We start from the raw sequence: 12,300 nt of genomic DNA, 5'->3' as shown, positions 1-12,300 counted from the left end.
GTTTCACTTATACATTTTCCACCTTTATATTAAATTGCTTACGCCATCTTGACCAACTCTTGGTCAAACACGATGTCCATCAATATTTCTGCTCAAACCCTCACCAATTTCCTTTATCCCTAAAATAAATTTCAAAATTTCTTTCTCTATATATGTCGATGGTACCAAAACTCATCAAGGGAAAAACAATCACCTTGCATTTAAATCTATACTAATAAATAAAACCCATTTTCTGTCACATGTCATGTCCTCATTGATTTTGACACATGACATTTTAATAGATTTTTAGAATTTATTTATTTCCACATGTAATTTTCTGATTTGTTCACATATCATAACTTATTTCGGTTATAATATTGAGAGAAATAAATGTTTCCTTGAAAAAGAATTGATATATTTATAATGTAATAAATGTCATAATTAATGAGAGCTCTAAAATTGATATTGATATTAAATTTAATGTTTAAATATTGATATTAAATTTTTATTTTTAATAAACCCGTGTATTACACGGGTCTTACACATAGTCTTATTAATATAGTAAATACTTCCAGATTTGAAAGTAATAATTGGTCTTATAAATGTTAAATTACAATCGCTCGATTTCCAACTATCTAACTCAATAATTGTACATATTTATTCTTAACGTTACCATTTTTTATAATGTTATTGATTAGATTTACTATAATTAAGTTTAAATTGCAGAAAATTTTACTTGAAAGTGATGAGCATTAGTTGATGTCTATATTGAAGTTTGATGATGATGCAAAACTCTAAATCCCTTAGTGGTAATATCCTACATACTTAATAATTGATTATTTCGACAAAAAATATTTTCCATTAACTTTGATAACAAATTTGTTGAATTAAGCATATTTTTATGATTATGAATTTGTTTTCTCTACACACTTGTACTTATCATCTTAAAGACAAAAAAAAAAGATTAATCATGACTATATTGAAAAGTTTCAAAAAGATGTTATTGGTCACGCCTTTCTCACATGATCTTCAAATGTTTTTTGCTCCATTCTTTGTTTTTTATTTATATCGTTTTTGTGTATTTGATTTGTTTCTTCAAGAAACTCAGATTTCCATTAATTTTGATAACAAATTTGTTGAATTAAGCGTACTTTTATGATTATAAATTTGACCATTTTCTGTTGTTAAATCAAGTGTAAATGAATTTAAATAATTGTTGAATTTCATATTCTGCAATGTAATTTATGCACTAATTAATCAAATAATGGTACATGTCCAAGTGGTACCTCCAGGACAATAAACAAACATGTAAATTATAAGCAATTTCACAATATTTTATTTTTTACTGGCTTTAAATGAACAATTACTTCTTTCACTTTTTTAGATTCTTGATTACTCATATAGGGTTGTAATAAAATAAAATTTTGATAAATTGAAAAAATTGTTCAACGAAAGCTTAAAATTTTAAAATTTGTTGGAAATTTAGTTATATGTCAATTTGGGCTTCTTTTGTGTTATGTTTGTTGATTTGGCTATGTAGGGTTCATTTGAAGTTCCACTTCTCTACAAGAATGTTAATGTTCACATCCAAGTGGAAACGATCACAACTGGTAAACATTATAAATGATTTTTCACTTACATTAATAACAACTGTTACTTTAAATTGTGCATTCTCATAGATGCCACACATTTGTCGCTATAGAGACCTTCTAGCGATCTATAAAAGATTCCTAGCGGCTCTATGAAAATTTTTGTTGTGTTTTCAATGAAAGATCACTCTGTCAACATTCGATCTTTATAGTTTTTTTCTCTTATTTTCGATATAGATGAGTGTCACAAAAATAAGGTAGAAAGAGGTGTTAGTAACCATTAAATATGAAAGGTAAGATATAATTAAAGAATATCATATAAAGTATAAATTGTAGATTTGTGATATTTATTTCTGTGAAATATGGTGTTTGATTGCTAGGTTACATATCAGGGTTTTTTTTTTGTAATTTCATTTTGATAAGTTTTATCTAAATTTAAAAATTGAAGCAAGGTGGAAATATATGTGCTAATGATTTTGAATTTGTATTGCCCTCCAGAAACCAACCGTAGCCTCACACACTGTTCCCTCATATCTCAATAGGTCTTAGCATTTCCCTGAAATCAACTACAAAAAGTCATGGATGCACTTCTTGAATCAATCATCCAAGTTGAATTTCATTTGTTGGTTGGATTCAGTGACCAAAATGCAAGATTTGTAAAAGTTCATTATTATTTATTAATGTTAACCTTTGACAAATTATGAAACTAATATTATATTTTTGTTCATAACATGTTTTTTTTTGTAACAATTTCTTCGATCGGAAGATATTTATATGTGATTGGGTGTAGCCTAAAAAAAATCATATTTTAATTCTTATAAAACAAAAATACTTTAGAAATTGACCAAATTACAATGTTTGAATTTGATGTTTATAGTTATGACAATACACGGTAATTGTAATGTTTATCGAATTTCTTTGTGGAATTTAACGTTGCTGGTACATATAATAACTTATTGTTGCTTTTGGCTTTACAGGGCCAATATGAGAAGAGCCATATGAGCCTCCATGAGAGTGGGTACACCGAAAAAAGTCAACTGATAAAGCTACTACGCAACATGTTTTAATCAAAGAGTTGAATCATGTTATGATAAAACAAAGATCACGTGGATCATTTATGTTAAAAAATATTGTATTAAAAAAACCAAATTGCTTTGATATAAATATTAAATATTTTATTTAATAAGTTTGGTTCAAAAACTCTAAAAATGAATCTAACTAACATTTTTTTATAAAAATTTCACCTAAAACAATGCTACCTATTAATGTGGTATGTATTGAATTTATGTTCCCCGCGTTTAGCGAGGGTCATAATCTAGTTAATTCTCTAATTGATAAGAAGATCAATTTTAATTCTTAATACATACAAATATAACTTTTTATGATTGATAATTTGGTTTATGATAATTATAGGATAAATCATGTAAACAAAACATCGATTTTTTTTTCAAATAAATAGAAGATATGTGCAGGTTCAGTCATGATAAATAAAATATTATCAAAGAGCTAGATAAAAATGCCCTTATCGTTATTATAAGTTTTTATTTTTAAATAAATATATATAATAAAAAAAATTAGGTCATGTGTAGCTGCCCACTTTGCACCCTTTAATTCCCCATGAATATGTGTCACCCACAATCGTATACACTTAGAGCATTTTCAATCAACCTCAAATCCTATTTTCCTTATTTTTCTCCATTCTCCTCCAACATTACCCTATTTTCATTCATATTTGTTGAGATATAAATAATATTCTTCCAAATTGGTGGAACACAATTTATTTCTACAAAAATAGAGTTCCAGCTTCAATTGTCGATTTTATTATATTTTTTTATTTTATATATTTCTAGTTTAGCAAAAGGCTTCTAGCCCAGCGGTATCCGGTGTTGCCCTCCATCCTTGAGGTCGAGGGTTCAAGTCTCACTATGAACATAAGTGAAATAATTTATGAATAGTTTAATATATATTTGTATTTGTTGTTCAAAAAAATATATTTGTAGTTTATTTTTTATCTATTATTTATAATTTAAATGTAATATTTTTGAAATATCTTGTTAAATATTAAATTATATTAATTATCATAAATGTAAAATATAATATTTATGTATCAAATTCAAATAAAAATTTAAATACATATTAAAAATTTGAAACTTGGTACCATATTTTATAAAGAAAATTATAATTGAATAAGAATTTTTCATATATAATTCAAGTCAACAAAAAAAAGTTATTTTCATATTTACCTGTCCGGTCCGATTTTATAAACGTTTCTCGGGTCCGGTTCAGTTCCTATCCAAAAACTAGAAATTGAAAAGCATTGGAATCAGAAACCAACCTAGTTTACTTTCGATTCGGTTCAGGACCGGTTCCGGTTCGATCTACGAAATGCGTTAGTTGGTTATTTATGAGAAATTTATTCCACTACAAACATATGTACTAGTTTATTTAAATGTATTTGTAATATTTCTAATAGATATATGTATAATATTTATTTATAAATGTGTTATATATAATCTTATTTATTTGATAATTGTTGTTAATAAATTAATAATTGATTCAAATTCATGATATATATGAACATTTTATTCTGTTATAATTTTATGATAACATATTTGATAAAATTATTGTAATAAAAAAAATATAATATATATTTGTTAAAATCTAATTAATAGAAAATGTGTGTTTGACAATACACGTAAGTTAGAGAAAAAGAATATACTACGAATATATTTTTTGGGGCAAAAAATAGGTTTAAGAATAAAATATGGATGAAGATGAAATACTATTTACCCTATTTTTTACTTCATTTTTTGAGAAAAAATGTGGATGGGTTAGATATGTTAGTGATGATATTAAAAAAAATCTCTTTATACTAATAAAAAAATAGTTTTAATCTTCTTTTGTCATATGTCACTCTAATACATATCTTAATTAATATTATGTCATTTGTAATTTATTGTTTCTCAATTTTAAATTTTCCCCCGATAAGTCAGCAATAAATGTGGATTAAGAAATCAAGATATAATCTCATAAAATCAACATTTTATTTTCAAAATGGTATAAATAAACAACTATAAAAAATCTAATCAAGTTAGATACCTTAAACGATTAGATCTACAAATTATATGAAAAAAAATATTTGTTTGCATGATTAATAAATATTATTCTTATTGTCTATATGTTGTTTTATTAATGTTAACTAACCGTGTAATACACGGATTATCACCTAGTATTCATAAAATATACCTAAAACCTGAAAAATATAGTAATATTGAAAAGTGAATTAATGTTGAACTTTAAAAAATGATAAACGGAATTTAAGAGAGGTGTAACATTAGATTTTTGGTTCGTGATCCAAAATAAAGACCTCCAATTTTAAGTTATATAAGTCATTAAAGTGTTTGAGATTGGACGGTTATATATTAAACATGGATGGTACCAACTTTAAAAATTAAAATACCCTTCTAGGATTAGTGGTTCTAGTTTATATATATAATGTTGGTTAATGGACTATAGACTCTTTATTATCTTTTAAAAACTTTTGAATATTGATTATTGCAAAGGTCAATGTACTTTTTCTTTAGATAATTTTTTCTTTATAAATTTCTCTTTCAATTTTACGGATTCTATTATAATATTCGGGTATAAAAAAATATTTTAATATCTTAAATGATTTAAGCCCTTATCATAAAAACTTGACTCCGCCATTTCCTATTTAAAATTTCCTACTGTCCGAGAACAATTGAGTTTCTATCAAGTTATGATTACACACCACGTGAGTTTCTTAGAAGACGGTATGCATTTATGGATTAAAATGACAAGTCTGCGTGGGGTTGAATCACTAGATAGCTAACTAAATCTTTATTCCCAATTAGGTACGTGTCTACTAGTTTTCTAATTATGGGTTGGCCAACCTTCATTTATTGTTTTGCTCTTGAACTTGTGGGACATATTTTACTTAAGGGAAGTGATTCGTACACGACAGTTTTTTTGTCATACACAACAATTTATGCATTATGGAGTTGTACAATACAACATTTTAAAGTATCAATTGATGTGTATAGAGAAAAATTGTTGTGTACAAATCAGCTCCCTTTACTTAAATGTTCTGAAATGGAGGCTTATGGTTAAGAAATATAATTTGTGTATTTGTTATTTGAGTGGGGCCCAATTATCCAGAAGGTATTGAAATTGTAGCACTTATCACATATATATACTAGGGATGTATAAGGGTCGTGCTTAGCACGGCCCACGGAGATTTTTTGTAAACGTCAATAATTTTTGTATGAAATTCTACAACTTTCTCAAGAGGGTTGTTATTGGCGTTGGGCATTTATGTTTCATATGTTTTTAGGCTAATTCTTCAATAAATATTGTCACACCCCCGAACCAGACGGCGGAAACGTCTGAGGGCTCGTGTGACTTAAATTGAATATCATCACAATGAATATACATGAATCATAACATAAAAATCACCATGCATCAATATATTACATCCGACATTGCTCACATCAAGTACATTGTTTTAACATTTCAAATCCATACATAAATTGTTTGATAGTTTTCAAAAGAAAAACACACTAACATATTTGGTACTTATTCCTCAGCTTACCTGTTACCTGAGAATACAAGTTATTTTGAAAACGGTCGACATATGGAATGTTGGTGAGTTCATAAGCATATTTGATATGAAAATGTTTTGTGTAGTTTGAACGAGAACAACCCAGAAAATCTGATGTTTTCTGAAAAGACCATTGTTTGTAAAAAGGTGTGAAGATCTGTAAATATATGCATGATGATTTCAAACATGTATAATTGAAGAACTTAGTATTAAACGTACAAGTGAAAATGTTGAACTTCCCCGGAAAACCCGATGTTTTCCAAATACATAAAAAACGGTTATTTCTCAAATTGTTATACCGCCACAATGAATGATTTTGATTACTCTTCCTTGATTACTCGGATGGTTTTGGATTAATTAATGGTTGTGAGTCGTTATAACCATACATGATAATGACTAGTTATAACTACAGACTACGAACGATCCTTAGAGGTGTCGCCCATTATTACTCACTTAAATCCAAACAACCTTGATTACTTTTGATTAACAACCTGAATCTGTTTACTTTGATTACTCATAAGCCTAGCAAACGAGGAGGAGAGGAGTACAAAGTCCTGCTGCTTCCGTGAGTTTATTTTAGGTTGTTGGGTGTGCGAAGGACACGTTGGCCCATTTCACATTTGATTACTTTGACCCTACTAGCAATGTTAATGGCCACTAAGGCCCAATAGCACTCAAAATCCATGGAGGGTCCTTTCAATATGGAATTAGGTCATAGAAGGCCCAATAACATATGTTATCGTTATCCCTTGGGCCCAAAGATCATGTTAATGGATTTCAAAGGTCCAACAAGCATGATTGAAGCCTTTAAGCCCAAGGTTTTTGGAATGTTTACTTGCCTGAGGTAGTGTACGATTGTTGGTGGGTTTGATTGAACGATTGTTATTTTTGTATCGACTCAAGACCGATCGATTTGTTTATAACGATATTAGGAGTTATACGTGTATTCGTCTTTCAACTTTTGTAAGTCGTAGATTAGTATTTTTGACTCAATATTCTATAAGTAAAATAATTGGTTTAAAAATAGTGGTTTAACATTTTCAGCCCCTTTCTTTTTATAAAAATAACATTTTAGTCCTTTATATGAAAGAAAAGACATTTTAAACCCTTAAGACATTTTCTTGACACTTTTGCATCGTAAACTTGTTCATATGATGTTTTTAGCTCAAATTTTATTCTTTGGCAGTTTTAGTCCTTCCAGAAAAGTGTTTTTCGGTTTAAAACCCAAACTTTTGCAACTTTTACAACTTTGGCCCAAAATCCAAAAACTTAACATTTTTTTACCCTTTTTGGAAAAGAAAGACATTTTTAACCCTTGAAATAGTTTTGTTTAACTTTTTATCCCCTGTTTTGAAGAAATTACCATTTAAGCCCTTTTAATTTCATGATTTTCGCAACTTTGAGCTTGTTGGGCCGAAAAGCCCAAAAATTAGCCCATTAAGCTAATATTTATTGAAGTGCATAATATTCATAAAAACATTTGTTGTAACTGTTTTGACTCCTTTGACCCTTAAGAAAACTATAAGTGGCAATTTTTTACCCAACTTTTGTTTATTTGACAATTTAAGCCCAAAAATAGGTTTTATGTTGAAATATGTTTATCACAATCTTATGAGTTAATATTATTGACTTGTTTAGTATAATATAACTTGGATCATGTTTTTTTTTCCTTCTTATAGCATAGATCTCGAGATTTCTTCCGTTTTGGTTACGTATTCATCACCAAAAACACATAAAATCACACATACATGCATAAAATCATACATGACATACACATACACATAGATTTACACATTTTCTTGTATTATCCCCCATAAAACATATAAAAACCGAAAAAGACAGGGATATGAGCTCACCTTTGCTTGTTATTTTTGATTTAGAAGGAAGAAATGAAGAAAACCTGATCCTAACAAGCCTTCTTGGAAGATCTCGAATTTAAGGAGTTTCTAGGAGTATGATCACCAAAAACTTATTTAGAATGAGTGATATTACATGAGAGAGGAGTTTTATAACTTAGACATGTGAAAGTTTACCAAAGGATGATGATTATCTTGTGAAATCCTCTTGAAACACAAGAAAAATTTCGAGATTTTTGGATATAGAAGAATGGATGAGTCTTGAGTGATTTAGAGAGAGTTTTGTTGTGATGTGTGTGTGTGTTTGAAAGGCTCTCGGCCGAGTAGAAGAAAGAGAGAAGAAGAGAGATGAGGTTGCATGGAAATATGAGAGAGAGCTTGGATGTTTGAAGTGTAATGCCTAGTTATCCACAAAATAAAAATTCCTTCCTATGCTTTGTAGTTGAGCCGAGAATGGGCTTATTGAAAGGAGTTATGTAATAATTTGAGCCCATTCGTGCATTATTTGAAAACATGTAACTCATAAGGAAAAAATTTCGGCCCATTGGGCTCCCATGAGGGTTTACAGCCCAAAATAAATCTAGAATGAGTTTTATGGTCCATTAGGGCTAATTAGATTTGTTGTGGTCCAATAAGGCCCATTAAAGATAACCTAGTTCATTTTAGGCTTATAAGGCCCAAAATATTAAGTTTCATGTATATGGGTCCAATTAGGGCCTATTTGAGAGTTCTATGTTCAAGATAGTTAAACTGAAAGCTTATTGGTCCATTAGGCCCAATAAGGAAATCCTAGTCCAAAATGGACTTAAACCGGGATTTCTAGGGTTTCCAATTATTTGTTGATTATTTGCAATGCTTGTATAAAGTGTTTGATGGAAGATTCGTTGTTATTGAATAAGCATCATACATGTATTCACATTTTTGGTTCACATTTGTTATCATTGTTGTTACAAGGCATCAAAATTCCTAGTTGTGACAAATATGAATGGAGATGCACACATATGCACTTACACTTGCTATGGTTTAGCAAAGCAAGCAAACGGACCAAAAGAAATCTTGATGTAAATAAGTCACATTGACAAACAATAATTACCCGTTAGATCAATGCAAAAATGGTTGATGATCGCAATCCTAATAAGCCCCATCGAACCTAGCCTCCAAGGGTACTCGATGAGGAGGCATATTTTGACTCACTCGGCTGCTTGGAGGTGTCATGGATAGAACTCACAACCTATTTCTTATCAATGCAAGTCTCACCCATGTCTTACCAACTGAGCTACATAGAAAGACTAAAAGAATTTCTTAACTTATTCGACCAAATTTATTACCAAAAAAAACACAACTTTATAAATTTACATTGTACCAGAAACTATCTCATCCACTTTGCTTTTTATGTACCAAAACTTCCTGTTTCTTGCATTTGCAATGAACAGCTTTGCATAACATCAAACCCTACAAATGTATAACAACTAACATTAGTTAGTGTACGGAAAAAATGTATATCATTGTTTGAAAAAAGCATACGAAGATCGTCATTCACATGTTTTGGCTTAAGTGGTTGTCCCATATGATTGGTAGTAGAAATGTTCAATCTATCAAAAACGTCTACTGCAACATGCTCTATATCTCAAACCATTATGCACAAGCCTATTTTTTTCTCCTCTGACCCCAAACCATCACCACATTTGAAAACTTTGGCCAAGTCATTTCCAGTTCCAACATGTACAATGGCCACCTGAAGTGCAAATACATACTTATAATTTTTAAGGGAATTCAATATTCATCCCGAAATGGGATACTATTACCCAACTTCCTTCCCCTTTGTTGAGCTCTAACACAAAAAATATGTAATGTATTTTAAAAATGTCTAGTTATACTTGGCTTTTGGATAAAAGACAAATGAAAGATATAAACCTTGTAAACCAAAATAACATCACCAAAACAATGTGTAAACCAATGTCAATTAGCCATTATGTCCTTATTTATAGTATGAGAGGGAAAAGGACTTGAAATGATCTGATGTTGCAAAATATATTGGCCCGACACATAAACATCGCCCACAACTATTTCTTGCATTTAAACAACCAAGTGAAAGTAAATGACTTTTAACACTTTCATTGTTGGATGATATTTGCAATAATTTCTGTTGTTAGCTGACAAAAGGAAGTACATGTGAGAACACATCAATAAAAATATAACAACCATCTAATATCCAAATCATGACTCCGCTGTTTCAACATAAAAACTTCTTTAAGTAAGAAAATGAAGCGAAATACATAAGAAATTTCAAAATGAGACAGAAAGTTGGGTTGATGGGGAAGAGACATATCAAAAGTCGTTGGATCTTTCATGTCCAAAAGAAGCAAAAGTAGTAAAAGGAAACGTCCAATGTTGCATTTCATGAATTTAAATTTAAACTGAAACTTGCAAAAAAAAAAAAAAAAAAAAAAAAAAAAAAAAAAAAAAAACGAAATCAGACTTCCCATGGCCTCATCTATGATTCCCTTAACCAGAGGATGTTCAATAATTTCCATTATAGCTTTCTAGGAGTTCACAAAAAATAGGTAGTCAAGAGAACAACTCTCAACTTCTCCCATGGAGAAGTACATATATTCCGATGTTTAAAAATAGTATAAAAGACATGAACATAACGAAAGGAAATGAAAAGGTACAACTTGAGTTTATTGATAACTAAAATAACAAAAAAACAAAAACAAAGAGGAATTATAATAAAAGATAAATCCACTCTTACATCAGATCATTGTTTTAATATCATAAGTTTTGCAAATATATATGAAGCCTTGATTATTATTAAAATTCAACAAAATAGTTTTTTAAGTTGGATTAAAAATCGATAAGCAAAATAAATGTGAAAATTTATAAAATAGCAATTTTATAAATGGGAATGGAGAAGGAACATACTTGTCCCCCATTACAGGTGCATAAGGTTTAACGAGCAGGCAATATAAAAATAAGATTGCATGAAACATATGAATGTGCAAAGAGAAACTATATGAAGCTGATTGAGCTCAAGAGAAAAGGTATATTACTGTGTCCCAAATATCAGGTAGACTTCTAGATTTACACACCCTCAATCACTAAAAAGTATAAATCACAGTTCTTAAGCCTCATTTCTCAATAAAAAAGATCTATCACAATGATATTGGTCATTGGGTAATAAAGAGAAACAACAAGACTTTTGTCATTAACTTAATTCCAGCTAACAAGCCACTCTAGCAAAAACAATCATGATAGAAGTTAAAAGAAACATATTGTATGTTATGTACTCGGATATAACAAGACTACTTTGTTATCTCATGACAAGAACAAAGTCAAATAGTCTTGACATGATTAAATGGAATAAATATTACGTACCCAGCATAAATAATATGAACCAGAAACAACAGAAGAATCGACTTTATATATGCATACGGAAATTTATAAGAAAAATGAAAAAAATATTGAATTGTGATACAACACGCTTCATAATTTTATCAGCGAGAATGGATAAAAATAGCTAAGCATAAACTGTCTTCAATCTATCTAAGTTAATCCTTTACCAAGCTTTTGGTTTTGGGTTCTCCATATTCTATTCTGTAGAATTACGTGATTCAGAGATCAAAACACCCATAAAATGAAATTAATTGGTAAAGCTTTAATAATCACATAAAATGATTAAATATGATTACTTACCACAACATCAATGATATATCCAATTCCAGTGATACTTTATCAAGGTGGAAAGAGGAGCAATCTTGTCGGTGGTGTACAGACAAGTGTTTCCCTTCTTCTTCAGAGGATGTGGATGTGGGATTGGTGGTCAACGATAAATGGACCAACACTTTGACATCTCCATCTCTGCCACTGCCAAACCCACTACAACAATATTTAGGGTTTCAATTTGGAGAGAATGTGGGGAGCAGTTCAAAAGAGACGAAACTTACCTGAAATTACATTAAGAAACAACACTTCCACTTGTTTGAGATGGTATTCTTTGGAGAATTTAGAGAGAGAAAGTGGATGTGTGTTTTAGAGAGAAAGAGGAACATGGCAAAATTATTTTCATATATTAGGTAGGACTAAGTGTAAGCCCCATGTATTACATGGGTGTAATTAAAATAATTAAATATTTATAAATATTTGAGAAATTTAAATTTATAAGAAAAATGAAAAAAATATTGAATTACTAAAATTAAAATGTTTTTTTTTAAATTTAAACAAATCATTTAGATAAAATAATCAAAGCAAATTAATC

General features: G+C 29.5%; 1 long non-coding RNA gene across 2 annotated transcripts; it reads right to left on the bottom strand.

The window, feature by feature from the left end:
* Window positions 1-11,435: 11,435 nt before the first annotated feature.
* Window positions 11,436-12,096, bottom strand: LOC145076883 (uncharacterized). 2 transcript variants are annotated; one of them, XR_013692843.1, is made up of 3 exons: window positions 11,990-12,096; window positions 11,739-11,921; window positions 11,436-11,639 (listed from the first exon to the last, which is right to left on the bottom strand). It is a non-coding gene; the product is annotated as an uncharacterized LOC145076883 (long non-coding RNA). The 2 variants fall into 2 exon arrangements; XR_013692844.1 differs by having other exon boundaries at window positions 11,739-11,909.
* Between the last annotated feature and the right edge of the window lie 204 nt (window positions 12,097-12,300).

Source organism: Lactuca serriola, chromosome 9 (genome assembly GCF_051521515.1).
Source record: "Lactuca serriola cultivar US96UC23 chromosome 9, Lser_US96UC23_V15, whole genome shotgun sequence".
NCBI lineage: Eukaryota > Viridiplantae > Streptophyta > Magnoliopsida > Asterales > Asteraceae > Lactuca > Lactuca serriola.
Note: the sequence above shows the minus strand (reverse complement) of the source record. Positions and strands in the feature narration are given on the sequence as shown.